General features: G+C 41.0%; 1 protein-coding gene across 1 annotated transcript in view; it reads left to right on the top strand.

Moving 5' to 3' along the window:
• The first annotated feature begins 3,300 nt into the window (after positions 1-3,300).
• The window catches only part of LOC117213152 (titin), a 58,957-nt gene continuing 47,186 nt past the window's right edge, over positions 3,301-15,071 (top strand). Inside the window, exon 1 of the mRNA XM_033458503.1 lies at positions 3,301-3,867. The gene's annotated coding sequence lies outside the window, so the exon portion shown is untranslated. The remainder of the gene's footprint in view (positions 3,868-15,071) is intronic.

Below are 15,071 nucleotides of genomic sequence, written 5' to 3'. Positions count from 1 at the left end.
TCACCGGTTACACCAGCCAGTCGTAACTGACGGCCGCGTTTATTACGTCAGTGTCAATGGCACTGCGATCCGCGGAAGCACGACGGAGTTGGAGGCTCGTGAGCACAGGTAAGAGTCGCGTCGTGTCCGCGGTTCGCTGAACCGAATTCCCCCCTGGTTGGCGAAGAAACGCGAAGCGAGGTGAACCCAACTGGAAACGCCGTGTCTCGGGTGTCCCCAGCGTGCTCCAGAGGGGACCAACGACTGCTTTACGACAGCTTCTATACACTGGCCGGGATGAACTTCCTCGCGTCGCGAATACATTAGGGGACGGACACGCACGTATCCAGTACTTTCGGACGTGGCACTGCGTCACGCTGCGTCCAATCGAGAAAACGCGACATTAGGTGTCGAATGCCTTCTTCAACAACGTAGAAACGACTGATAAAGCGACATTTACATTAACTTCCTTGTCCTATCAATTTTTCTATATAAATTCGTGCTATTGCATTATTTAAAAGCTTCCAGCTTAATTACTATTCCTATTTTTTCTAAATGTCAATGGGTAGTTGCTTTCTAAATATCCAAGAATTTGAATGTCTTTTGAATCGATAAGTTTCTTACTTCATCCAGCAAATTACGAATTCTGCCTTCATCTATCTGAGATGGATGTGTAGAATGTGACTGATCTTCGAAATCAAACTTATGTCTTCGGAAGCGATTGGATCACTTTGGGCAAGTATAAAATAGCCAAATATCTCTATCTGATTAATTATAATCTGTGTGTCGATCTTATGTTGTTTAATTAAAAAGTTTATAATAAAATCTCGTCTTGTTGCAGTTTTATCGTCCAGAGTAATTAGTACGCTGCTTAAAATAATTTATAATAAATAAAATATTTATTATTTTGTCTCGTCATCAAAATTACTTACTTATGAAAGGCATTAGTATAAACTTTGTATAAATTCCATTAAGAAACGAAGCTTTGATACGATGGGAATCGTTTCCATTTAATGAAAATTCTATTTATACGTGCGGATGACGAGCGACGCTGAAAAGACTGAAAGTAACGTGGGAACAGAACTTGCAAAATTTTATGACTTCGTGGACCCAGAGGGAAATCTGCGGCAATCGTAAAGTAGAAAGAAGTACCGAAAGTTGGGCGGCAGAGCAAATAAACAGAAAAGCTTGTGACTCGTGACGGGGACGAATTCTCCGGAAGCCGGCCTTCCTAGACTCGTCGAGGTTTTCTTAGAACGGTTTTACGAGAAACTGAATTTCGAATCATCTGGCGAAGCCACGCGTTCTTTCGCGTTCACGCGCTGACCGATAATGAGTCAGCAGATTGTGGATCCAATGCGGCATTGACCACTCCGTCGAACAAATATCTCGAAACGAATTGTCGGATAGACCTTAACATAATTTCAACATCGTCCTTATGTGCCGGATACGCGATCTATGAATCATTTGACGATATACCGTAATGGTGCAATTAAACATTCAAATATTCGAGAGTGACGTATTTCGATCTAATTTCTTCGTAAATCCGGTCTCTTGCTTACCTTTCTGCACTCTGAATATCGGTCATGGACCTCGCTTGAGACGCAATGAAACGCTAGTTTGAGTGTATGCGCACAATATGTCATAAATTGTATTAACATTCATTTCTTCGTTCATCGTAATATGTCATAATTTGTGAATCGTAAGCTTCATACTGTGGCATTCTATTATAGTCATATATTGCTACATATTAGTTCTACATATAAAATTCGCATCTCTCTAGTCTACTTATGTATCACGTAAAATTGTTTCTTTCTTCACTGCAACGATCAATGAAGATATTATTGGGAAAAAAATTCCATGTCGATCGAATCCACTTATATGGATGTAAGCTTGTATTATCTAAATAAAAAATCATGAGAAGAATCTATTACATGAACCTTTCCCGCTCAAAGTGTTCAGATATCTAAATGAAGTTGTACCAAATGTTAGCAACATAAAGAAGAGTCAAGGATTAAAGAATCTTCTATTGTCTCTAAAATTACCACATTTCAAGCATATGTTCTTTCAACCTGGTTTTCCTTTAAGAAAAAATTTCGCACAAAATCGAAACGAGAAATTTCACATATCATCTTCTGTATTTTTCTCAAACTTCTGAAATCTTTCGATAATACGAATGAGTGAGAAAAAGAAAATAATTCAAAGAACGCAGCAGAGTAAAATCTGCATCGTGAAGATAAACTCTTATCATATTCACTAAAACAATTCACTACGCGTATATCCTAAAACAAAATCACTTACGATATCTCCTCCTCCATCACACGTTACACTGTAGGAATGAATTTCTAAATTCAGCATATCATTTCATTACTCTTCTAGGAAAATACCCTTCCAAACATTCTCGCATTATTGTTATATCTACATGAATCTTCAAATAGTTACTTCAACTGCGTACCTGACGATTGCAGCCAACAGTTCGAGCATCGTTGGAAGGATAAAGAAAAGGGACAACTCCACCCAAAAAGTAGATGCGCTCTCAAAGACGTGCGAAGCGCGAATGCGCGACGGGAGGCGCGCACCGCGGCTCCTGCGCCTCTGCGCAGCGGCTTTCGCGCACCGCACTTGTACCGGCTCTACGTAGCTCTTCCTCGTCCTCTTCCTTGGCGGCGCGCCGCGACACCGACCCTCGAGGATTCGCGCGACCGAGTCCAGCTACAAGCTGCATCGCGTGCATCCAAATCCATACACCAAAACCACATTTCTCGATAAATTTTAAAATAAAACCGCGTCCATAAGAACGCTACCCTCTTAGATGCAACGTTCCTCCCCATTTCGGGGAGATTTTAAAATGAGCGAAAGCAGAAGAAGAATAAAAAGAAATTCGAGTTCCTCGCACGTACGCGTGTTAAAGTCCTACGGATACGCTAACTCGGCGGTTGAATTACCGCGAAGGGAAATAGAAAGAGAAAGAGAATCGTAAGAGAGGGAGAGTTAGTCGCAGGGAGGCGAAAGAAGAAGACGAACGAGATGAGAGAAACGAAAGCAGAAATCCGGGGGGACAGAGAAAGAGGGAGAGAAACGTTTACAACGATGAGACGAAAGGGAGAGGGGAGGCAGAAAGAAGAGAAAGAGAGACTGAGAGACAGGATGGCGCGAGAGAAGAAGAGAGGATGCTCTGATGTAGCCGGCGGGCACACATCGGCTCCTCTCCCTCGCCAATCGGCGCGCGCGGCGTGGGGCGAGTTTGAGGTAGGGGGCCGCACGACGCACAGCGGTGGTGGCGGTGGCGTGCTGCGGCGGTGGCGGCGGCGGTGGCGGCGGCGCGGCTGCCAAGGTATTTAAGGTACCGTGAACCGGCGGCGCACGAGTAGTTCACTTCTGTTCGGTGCGGTGTCGCGGTGATTTTGAGGGGACAGAAGAGAAAGAAAGGGAGAAAGAAGAAACAGGGGACCAGGGAAAAACGGGAGAAAAGAACGGTGCTCGGGACTCGCACATCGCTCGATTTTCGAGGGTGCGAGAGACCAGCCAGAGAAATAAGAATTTCGGTGTGCAACTTGGATCCTTGTTAAGAAAAAAAAAAAAAAAAGAAAAGAAAACGATAGTTAACGATAGTTTGTCGATCGGTAGTTTTTAGATCGCGATCTGCCGAACCCGTGTTCACCACGGGACATCCCCGTCGAGAAACATTACGCTATCCTTTCGAAGAGTGAGACCGAAGGTTCATCGACTCTAATAACAGTTCCACGGGAAGATCTCGAAGCACGATTACAACCGCGACACGTAAAGAATTTTCGAATCGAATCGAAACCGGCCACGCGTCCATCCGGAAGAACACGTCGCCGGACAGGATCGTCAGGGTCGTCTGCCGTTGACGACCGTCCTGGATAGGTAAGTCTTAAAAACAGTGTGGTTTATTCGTTAGTGCGATGAAAAAGCCGGCGAAAAAGGGTGGAATATAATTCTGTGAGCTCGATACGTTCGGTAACGCGCGCGCTCACGGAACGGCCTCTCCTCGATCCTCGATGGTGATACCAAGTGATCAAGATCAGTGATTCTGTTGCACTGTGCTCTCTCTCGCGATCAAACGGACCATGCTTCTCGCTGTTCTCCTGTTCTCGTCTTCATCGCCGTCTTCGTCGTCGTTGTTCGACCGTGGATTTTATAAACTGTGACCAAAAAGTAATATGTGCCTCGACGCAGGAATACGTTGATCTCAAAGTGCTCTTTCAATGGAAGTATGTATTGCTATGTACAAGGGATAAGGGAGGTCTTCGAAGAGTAAGGCTCTCGTTCGCTGTTGTCGAGCAATGATACGAACACGAACGTGCGAAGTGATCCGATTAACTTTCGAACGCGATCGCACGAGTCACGTTGAGTCATCGGAAAGAGATCGATAAATCCGCGTCGAGTGTAAAATCACCTTGTAACATCGTGGCCGGTCGAACTACACCTGTTATGTATCGGTTAAACTCGATAATTACGAATGAGTAGCAACGTAACAACGAAATACACCGGTCACGGTTAAACATTATCTTATGTCAAACGATCGCCTTCGTTCTTTAATAATAAAAAAAAAAAGAGAGAGGGGAAAGGGAAAACGTATAAAAAGGGAAATTCCAACTTCGCTACGGGAAAACGGGTGACTAAAGGCGTCTTTCCGGCGTGGGTGAGTCGCTCGCAACAAGTCACGCGAGGATGGACCGGTTCGTCTCCGGAACGGAGTCAAAGAGGCCCGGGCCTAAATAATTCAACGCAGCGGTATAATAGGTATGCGTGTCGACTTGCAGCCGTGAAGGCTAGTCTCTGTCGTGCACGAACACCTCGTACAATTAAGAAACCGTGTCTGAATACCGAGGCAAACACCGTCGATACGTGAATACCAAGAAGCAACACAGCGAATCTCGACAACCTGTAACATCCGTATAATCGCCATTGATTAACATTACGAAACCTCGAAATCGATCGAAAGAAAACGAATAACAAAACGAACAATGAAACAGGAAAGAAATAAAGATAGAAAGTTCTTTCCTGATTCTGCCAACTATTCGCGGAAAGTTTGCTTAGAACGAGGGATCTTCAGAATCTATATAGTCGAGAGATCTGATCGTTCCCTTCGCCTCTGAACAAAGGGGAGAATAGTCGAAACGGTATCGATTTTCCCGTGGCGGGTCCGCCGGTTACGGAATATAAAATAGGGTCCGCAAAGGTAGAACGCGCGTCAGCATAATGAGTTAGAAGGAATTCCAAGAATCGAAATAATGGATCGTTCCCGTGAGCGACACGCCGGCAGAGACGAAAAATGTAAACTAGGAGAATCTATAGAGGCGCACGGGCTCCTTTGTATCCCGTCGGCGTAAAACAGACCTCGGGTTTCCTTTCCTCGAGAGCGCGACACGGTGTAACGCGCGTGAATGAGCCTCAAATGCCTCCGTTAAATCAAATTCTCAATGTTATATGCAACGACGACGACGACAAAATGAAGACGAAAATTAGCATGATATTGTACCGTTGCGGAGAGCAAAGATTAAAGTCGAAGTCTCGCGTAAAGCTTTGATTTCAGTCTCGAAAATGTAAACATTTGCGATGAATGGTTCGCGAATTGAACGAAAAATCGTTCTAGAAGAAACGATCTTGTTTCTTCATCGAGGATAAAGAGAATGAATTTGTCACGGTCGAAGTACGTCGGAGAAGTTACGATTGCATTATGATCCGTGATCATTACGTTCAGCGAGCGTGCGCGTAGCCGATCCGTGGCATCCATGAATCACCTTTGCCAGGAAACGCGGGCTTTTTAATCAACGATTTACTTTGCTCCTGCGTACTATATAATAACAACAACCAAATTAATTATGCGACCGTGTGTTATCCGTTAATTATCGCCGACCGTGGAAGCCATCTCGATGTTTCTACTTCACGCTGTGCTACGAGTCTTCGTGAACTCCTTCTTGGGAGAGTTCGATAACCGATAGTGCTTCGTGCGCTTAATGAACGATGGCTTATGATATTATTTTTCATGACTTTGAACTTTTTATTAAAAATTTCAAAATCTTGAATTTATAACTCTTAAGGATTTCAAGATTTTCAAATCTTACCTTTCAGTTTATGCATGATGATCTGTTAAGTCTAATGCAAATAAGTGATGCTAGCGTATGATTAGACAGCTTTATGTTTCTGATAATGCAATAGCGCATGATCGTGTTAGATATATTAGAAATATGTACAAAGCTACCGAATTGTACAGTACCACTAATATATTGTGTAGATTATATTTATAATGATGGTATCATATACTTAGGTGCACCCACTGAATTGCAGAGATTCATTGATACTAAATGAGACATGAATCCATGATTTTGCAATCCAAAAGCATTAACCGCATTATCAAATTTCTTACTTCTCGTATGCATGAATCTTTAGAAATTTGAACCAATTGAATTGCAAAATATCACCGATGCGAAATAGTAACAACGTCGCATCGCTAGTGTACTAAAACGTTACATGTTTCTGTGCATTGCTTCGTCAAAGGTATACACGCGAAAATATAATCACGAAACATCACCAACGCGAAGTCGTAACATCTCCAACAATTGCTCGTTCGCACTGATTTCCAAATTAAACACTTGAAACATCAATTTCGATAACTTACAATATTTACGAATTTCATCTCCAAATTTCTCATTCCTATATAATTCCAATATCACATGCTCGTTAGGAATGTATATGGAAAAATATGATTATAAAACGCCACAATTGTAATTCTATATCGCATAAACGTTTCATCGTTCATCGTGCACCGAGGTCCTCTACCTCTTCGAGACTCGTAACGGTTTTAATCGATGAAGAGAAAGAAAAAATATTGCTTCCAAGAAAAATGAAGAGTTAAACTACGTGAGACCTCGATTACATCGTACCATTTGCATGCGTATTTTCTTCGCGACGGAAGAAGGATCAGCGTATTCGTCGTACAATACGCTGATTACCCGGTTTCTTACTTACGGCTCGACCAGCTAATTGCTAATTACTAAACGCTAATTACCAAGACCATCTTCTGGTCGTGTATTGCACGAGAGGGCAGCCACGGTTCTGGCTACCTTGTTAGACACAGCGACGAAAATGAAATAGAGTAATGGAGTGTAAGTAAGGAGCTATCTCAGGCACGCGATCCGCGTGCAATAACCGTGGAGAATCGATCCTACAAGGGAGAGCTTAATTGCGATCGATCGCGGAAGAAGAAAAGGAGAAAGATCCTTTTTACGTAAGCCGTTTTCGTACTTAGGTATAACGTGTAATACAAAATCGAGTACTCGGGACATCTCCGTGAACATTAGAATTATTTCTGCAAAGTATCGTAAATAAATCATTTAAAATTACATCTAAATGACGGATACGATCTTAATTAATAGTCTTGTGCAGTTTAGGCTAAGTTAGTTTGATTATTAATAGATTTCTATAATGAAAAGTGTCGATAAAATGATCGATATACTATTGATAATTTTGCGCTATCTAATTTACTTCCATCGACTTTTTGACGTACGAAAATAATTGCTTCCATATTTATCGAATACGATATTCATATTAAAGCTTCAATATCATATTGAAAAACATTTTCTTCAAAGTGTATGCTTCGTAATAAAGCAAACATTTTTTACGAAATTTGCATCGAAAAATTGACATAGAAACCATTAATCTTAGAACGAAACCTGTGAAAAATCAGCTGACGCAAATTTATGACAATGTCAGTCATGATTGAAGTGCTAAAGTGCTCAGTGAATAATCGAATCTATTAAAAGTCAGAATGTATAAGCTGAATTATTACTTCACGTGATTGCTCTCGTCGTCGTGAACGAATTGCAAGACGAATTAAACATAATTGCAAAGGAAGAATAAAAACTGAGAAAAAGGTAATAGGAAAATGGAATGGTTCTTGTTTTAGAGAGAAAAGCCAACCGTGGCAGGTTTTGAGTTAGGTGTGCCACGAATTAATTATGGACGGTAATAGCTGGCTGGACTATAGTTGGCTGTGAGTTTTTCTTTTCTTCTCGTCTGCTTCGTAGTTCCCCTTTCGCATAGGTAGACGTTTTTGCTCGACCAGACGCACACAAGCTTTCTTTCGTTGTCGTTAGCGCCGTCTAGCTTTTCAAACAGTAGGCAACGCGATGAACCGATGTCGCACAACTTCTTGGTACGACACGATCACTTTTACACCCGCTTCGCCATTTCTTGCTGCTGCTGCTGTTGTTGTTCTTGTTGTCGCTGTTAAATAATTAACCGCTGATTCCCGAGCAAGCGGTGCGTGCATGAATCGCACCACTACCATTAAGAAGGGAGGCAATCTTCGCGCATTAAACGAGTCAAAACTACTCGATATTATCGCAGTGAAAGTAGCCAAAGTAAGACAGAGATCATTGAGCAAGAATTCGTGCTCTGTTGCTTGCGCCGTCATTGGGCCTCTTCTATTCGGCTCCTCGCTTGACCGACCGTTTGAATCACGTACCAGACCCACACGAAACGGTAAAAACTCAGAGATGCGGTTACTGCCGCGCCACGAATTTGGGTCGTGCGACCGACAGGCCGCCTTTGTCCAGAAAAAGGCGATCCTCTTCGATCGACCGCTTTTGTATAACATTCAAAAGTCCTCGTTTTAATTGATTTTCATAAATATCCTCTAAATTTCAGGGTATCCTGAAATTTAATTATCGGATTTTTATCGAGGCTACTGGCTTCGTGATGCAGCTTCCAGATATTCAATTCTACACGACAGGAATTTTAAATACTTCGAATCTTTATTCAAGGATATGCAATCGAAGGTTCGACGATTATAATAAAACTAAATATAAATCGAGGCTGTATTTATCTCCCGACTCGACGCTTCTAATTTTATCCATTATTCGATAAACGTATTATCCAATAGACTAAAATGTAGTTCGTTAAATTTAGATTCCATTTATAGAATCTCAGAGCGCGTTCGATCGATCATTTTCAGCAACTCGAAAGTGTCACTGAACGCTGTATACCTAGGTGGTATAACCGACAGCCAGGTTATATACCGTTTGACGAACTTAGTCGGGCTACATCTTTTGAACGTCAAACTATTTAGAAGCGATCGAGCATTAAAAGAGGCAGCGCTTCCTATCGACCAGGCTACAACGTTATATAGCAGTTCAAAAAAAAAAAAAAAAAGAAGACGAACACCCCGCGAACGGCCGGCTCGTCGGCCACTGGCCTCCGGTCGCTATCCAAAAAGGGCTATTAAAAATATCGAGCACGAAGACTCGACCTATCGGCCCGTGAAATCCTGTATTCAACGTGTGCTAAGGCTGCTCAAAAGACACGACCAATTATTCATTCTCCCTAAACGTCCAGCAAACTTCGAAAATTCAACCGATCCGCCGGGAATTCCCCCAAATTACCGCAAGTTCTTTGAATTTTTCACATTCCATCGTGAATATCCTTTCTGTCGGCTAAAACGTTTACATTAAAACTCACCTAACCCTCGTAAATATTTTTACCGATCACAGGAATAGGAAGATCCGAAGTTTCCAATATTGGCAGATTTACCAATTCTATCGTTAACGGTTCCTTTACAAACATTTTTGCAATTCCTAAAAAATCGCTATATGCATACAAAAAAAAAAAAAAATAAATTTACAACGAAGTGATGTTAGTCTACAGTTACCGATGATTCGAGACTCAAAGTTGGAAACACTACAAGTCAACGACTTGCAATCGTAAAACAGAGCGACAATAGAGTTCAGAAAGTTCTTTCAAACGAGGAATCGACACCGATCACGTTCGAATTCTATTCGCACGGAGCTTGCGGTACCGACAATGCGACCACCTCGTATTCCAGGCACGCGTGCCTCGTACACGAAGTGCTAATTCAACGTCACGCCTTGTTCCCCGTAGCCGAATCTTTCAAAGAGAGACCAACCACGATACGCTCCTCCGTCAACATACGGTTTCCTCCTACGATTATCGCGGAATTTGGATACGCTCGGGTTCGCATACGTGAATGCGAATGAACCAGCCCGTCGAAAAATCCGCCGGACAGGCCAATGACTCGTACAAGGGAATAGGAAGTTCAACGATTTTCATTTTGACGGCCCTGGTTCTTTTCGTGGATGGAATCGGTTCCGACGCTCTGCCGAGCCGTCACATACGAAAGAACAAGAAATAAAAATAAAACGAAAGACTGGATATATCGACTTTCTGTCGGAATCGTGGATTGCTCGCATCGTGTTCCATTCCCGAAGAAGAATTTCTAGTATCGCGGAAATGAACGTTCTATCAAGGGGAGGACAAAGAAATTCAATTACAGAATTGTCTGTTTTGCGAACGTTCCTGTCAAAGAGTTTTCATTTTGATGTTATCGTTCTGGGGTTACACGAGATGATACGATCTATCGATTGCTGTACCTAAATTGTGCTGTGTATGCAGCGATAGTCTACAATTGACACTTTTTCCTATGTATTTAAGTACTATGCAGCATTTATAGTTTTTTACATTATGATATAAATACGAATTCTTTTTTAGTCCTTGATATACAGAATGTTAGAAATAGAAGAAGAATAATACTTACTGTAAGGACCTATAGTGTGCACTGAGGGTAACAGAAAATGTTTAATCTAACGTAGATCCCTTTCACTGTAGAATATAATTCTTAATTTTCTCGAAGAGATACTTTATCAACATAATTTTTAAACCATAAAGAATAATCGTGATAGAATATTTCTGTTAGACTTTTTTAGTGACTTTATTTTTAGATATGTTTCTTCACTTCGGAGATTTATTTGTGTACTTAAGTTATTGGACGTTTCCTAAAACAGAATTACAGAATTACATTTTTTTCTGAAAGAAAACAGATCCTGAATGAACCAATTCTTACATCTTCTACTATACCGCCTTACAGTCTTACGCTCTTATTTCTCAACACCCAGTATACAATTCTTTCGTGAAGAATGTAAAAAGAACACAACGAAACTTGCTTCGAGATTACGTTACTCCAAACGTTACACGACTTTTCGCAACCCTCAACAAACGATCGTCAACCCGAGCGTATTAATAGCCCAGACCACCTATCGATAATGCTCGTGATCAAAATCCGATACAACCATGATATTCACGATTAATAGCATGATTATCGTGGGGTTGTCGGTGACACGCTACTATCGTGCTGGAATTCACGCGGCACGGTTTCACGGTCGGCGTGTCGGCGCGTTCGTGGATTCGCGGTCTGAACGGGTTTCGAACGGTTTCTGTCTGGCCGATTGAAATACCACGAATGAATTTACCTTGTGATACTTCGTATTCCTTACGTGGTTACTCGTGCCTCGATGTCGAATGCGGTTTATGAGGTCTGCCCGGTAACCGGTCGTGTACTCGATAAAAATCGGCTACTCTGTCCGACGAGATCCAAGAGAATTTCAATGCGCGCACGAATCGACTCCGAGCTTTGGACTCGTCGCACGTATTGCACGAGCGCACGAACGGTTTTTAGAACGTTAATCGACGAGAGCCGACTCGATTTCGTTCGCTCCGAATTCTCCCATGGTGGCTGTCAATATTTTCGATAGCTGAGAAATCTTTTATGAAGCCGCGCAATCAAGTACGTTTGAAATATCATCGAAATAATTGAAATCTCTTTTAAATAATTAAATTGGTTAATAAATTCTTGCGTTCCAAAATACATGAATAATAATGCTGGTAATCAATCGGATATTGGTTTTGTAACTTTTGTATGAGTTATATATAGAATTGTTTGAAGCTGAAGCATAATCGAGGGTTGGTTAGAATTTGAAGTGATTGTAATGAGAGGTTATATTAAAATTAGTGTAGTATAAAGTAGTTTGATTTTTCAGGCAACATAAATGTTCAATTCGTTAGATGCGTTTCAATGTGATGCAGAGGCAAACTCTTTTACATAGAAATAAAGCAAGTGCGTAATTAAATCGAATAAAATTGAAAATCAGAGAATAATTGTATAACATTCTATGAGTTATTAAAACTGTTCCTTTAGCTGATTTTGAAATTAAATATGCATGTATTTTCCTCACACTTCTTGAGCATTTAGAAAATACTAATTAATTATGTTACACGAAACGTGCTGGGCTTATATCGTTTCTTTTGACGCAATAAATTTATTCCTCTTATCAGCAGTGTTATGTTAAATTAGTCAAATGACATAAAATTTAGAAAATGAACAAGAATGGATATTTTTTATCCATGTGTGGTCTACATATATTACTTAGATAGTTCTTCAAAATTCTGTAGGATCTGCTTTCGTATGTTGATGCCATGCTTTTTTTATGCAGAGTTCAATGAACATCGAGAAGCCAATGAACCTGACTTTATATAATTACGAAAACATAAATTTCTTCCTTTAAGAATACATTAGTCGTTTTTAGAAGTTTATGCAAAATTCGCATTTCAGAATAATTCACGAAATACTGGATTCTCTGGAAACTCTTATAACACAGTTTACGTCACCCTCAATACGTAACACGACTCCGAAACCGATTACCATTCGATCGCCGTGTTGGTTCCTCATTAAATAAAAGTCACAATCGAACGTTCTTTCCGAATTGTCCTTCGCTGAATCATTCAACTGATTCACTCGCCTCGAAAAACCTCTGGCAAGAAAAACAAGAAAGAGAAAAACATCGAAATTCGTGAATCGTGATTCGTGCACAAAACGTGTCCTCTTGGATGACTAACACGATGCAAATCAGCTGTCGTCGGGTTTTACGAAATTCGGTTGACAGCTGACCTAAAACACTACAGATCCTTTGTTGTTCCAGAGCAAACGAAAATAAAGGTGTATAATCCAGTTCGCGGTGGTTTAGTGAACCTGCACTATTGGCCTAGTTCCTCCAACAATGTAGATATACCTGGACAGCGGTTGTGTATCGCGCGTTGGAATTGTCACTGACAACCGGTCGGTGACCTATCCGTCTTTGTTTCACCTCTTGTTCCCTTCTCTTTCAGCTTGTTTCCTCTTCGACGTATTCTTTCTGTCTCCGGTGTGGTATAAAGGCGAGGCACGAACATGCACGCGACACACGTCATTTTATTCACGAAATAATCCGGTAACCGGTAACAGGTTACCAGGGGCCGTTTTATTGAGCTGTGTAATGGCCTTTATAGATCGTTCCATTTTATAACACCGTCGACCGTCACTCTTCGTGAATCGTTAACAGGTGGTTCGATCGTAGATAAGACGCAATGCCTTTCACGCTTCTATATGGAATTTTCCGCGTCTTTTACTTATCCTATCGGTGTCATTAGTTCCGACAGGTCTTATCAAACCGTTCTCGATTTGTCACATATAACCGGTGTTAACTTTCGCGCATAAAACGATGGCACTCGTTGGCTAACCTGTAACACGGGCTGTAATATGTTACTGTTCTAGATTATATCGGATTAACTTGATACAAGTGATAAAGTAGAATGTTGGATTATTTTTTTAAGTGCTGTGTAGAATAAACGAATGTAAACGAGAAAATATCCACCTTCATGGGTCTTCAACTGCTCGTAATATGGAACTCGACCTGTTATTTACTTATACCTATATTTTAATATCGTGCATGTACATTGTACATAGCTTGGTTCTTTAATATTGTACTTATTCTAAGCACTCAAAGGATTAAAATTCAATAAATTAATCTACTTCATTGCTTTCACACATTTTCTCGACTCTCTTGCATAAAGCTACTCTTTTCTGCACATTATCAGAAATTTTATAGCAAATTACCATTCTCTGAAATGTATGAAATTTAAGAAAGTCGTTTTGCAAAACGAACCATGACCAAAGCAGCTCGAAATAGTCCTGTTATTTTCCAAGCAGAAAACTGACGCGCGACAAACCGCTCGAAAGCACAGGCAGGGCCGAAAGGGAAGAATCGACTCGCTTCGCTATCAGCGAGAGAGTGCGATTCAATTCCAGCGAATCTTCCATATCCGGAGCATCCTCGAAGGCTGCTAGGCTTATTTATTAGAGTTGGCAATGAAAGAGCGACGTTCGCGAAGGGACGATGCCGGTGCACGCGGTTCTGGCAAACAGGGTACCGTAAGAGCGCTGGAATTAAGTACAATAGCACGTAACATTATACAACGAATCAAAGGAGCACGCGTACGCAATCAGATCGACCAGGCTCCGTTTATATACAGGGTGTTTCGTCTAACTGTATCATTTAAAATATCCCTTGTATGAAAATAAAAATTTCAAAACAATTTTTCGCACACAAGTTGCAGAATTTTTCGTACACAGTTGTTTCATAGAAGCTAATATATGAGAAAAAATAATTATATTCTATAATAAAAATTTTTAATGAGATGGAAAGGCCAAGTATATTTTATTTGTCTCTATAATTTTGCCGATGATTACATAATTCCATTTTTCGACTTAATAATTTGACTTTATAGAGTATTATACAAGATTCTCAGAAAGATAGCGTTCCATAGAATATTAATTGATAAGTTTGCTTTCCGGGTGGCAATCCCAAACTCTTTTCAGTAAAATAAAAATATCGTTCCAACATACTGGTCTCAACAAGATTATACAAGTTCAAGTTAGGTGAAACACCCTGTATATCATTCGTTCTTCGCCTCATCGATTCATCGTGGGCTCGCTTCGAGGTCGAACGGTGTTCAGTTAATGAGAAACGAAATCGTGATTTCGTCCTCTTGGCTTTTTCTCGCCACACAACATGCGCAGCTTGACGCAAGTCATCGCGATCCTGGGAATTTTTTATGACGTCATCCTTTATCGAATGTAGGTATGCCACAAAACCGGTTTAACCGAGTGATATAAATTAAAAAAAGAAAAGCAGAAGAGGAAGTGGAAATAAACCGAAGAGAAAAAGGGGAAAGAGGAAGAGAAATAAGTGTAATGTAACTTTGTAGTAGCTCGTTCTTCCTGTAACCGACGTCGAAGAATCATCCGGCGGAAAGAAAAAGAAGAGGAAAAATAAAATGCCCGGCGTGCAACTCGAACTCTGACTCGATTACAGAATTTATGGTTAATTCGAGGCTCGAGAAAGATCGATGAGAACGTGGAGCAACGATTTATAAACTGGTCGGGGCTTTCGTGATAC

The sequence above is a fragment of the Bombus bifarius genome, unplaced genomic scaffold (assembly GCF_011952205.1).
Source record: "Bombus bifarius isolate JDL3187 unplaced genomic scaffold, Bbif_JDL3187 scf7180000008504, whole genome shotgun sequence".
Classification (NCBI taxonomy): domain Eukaryota; kingdom Metazoa; phylum Arthropoda; class Insecta; order Hymenoptera; family Apidae; genus Bombus; species Bombus bifarius.
The sequence above is the reverse complement of the archived record's forward strand: the minus strand, read 5'-3'. Positions and strand labels throughout refer to the sequence as shown.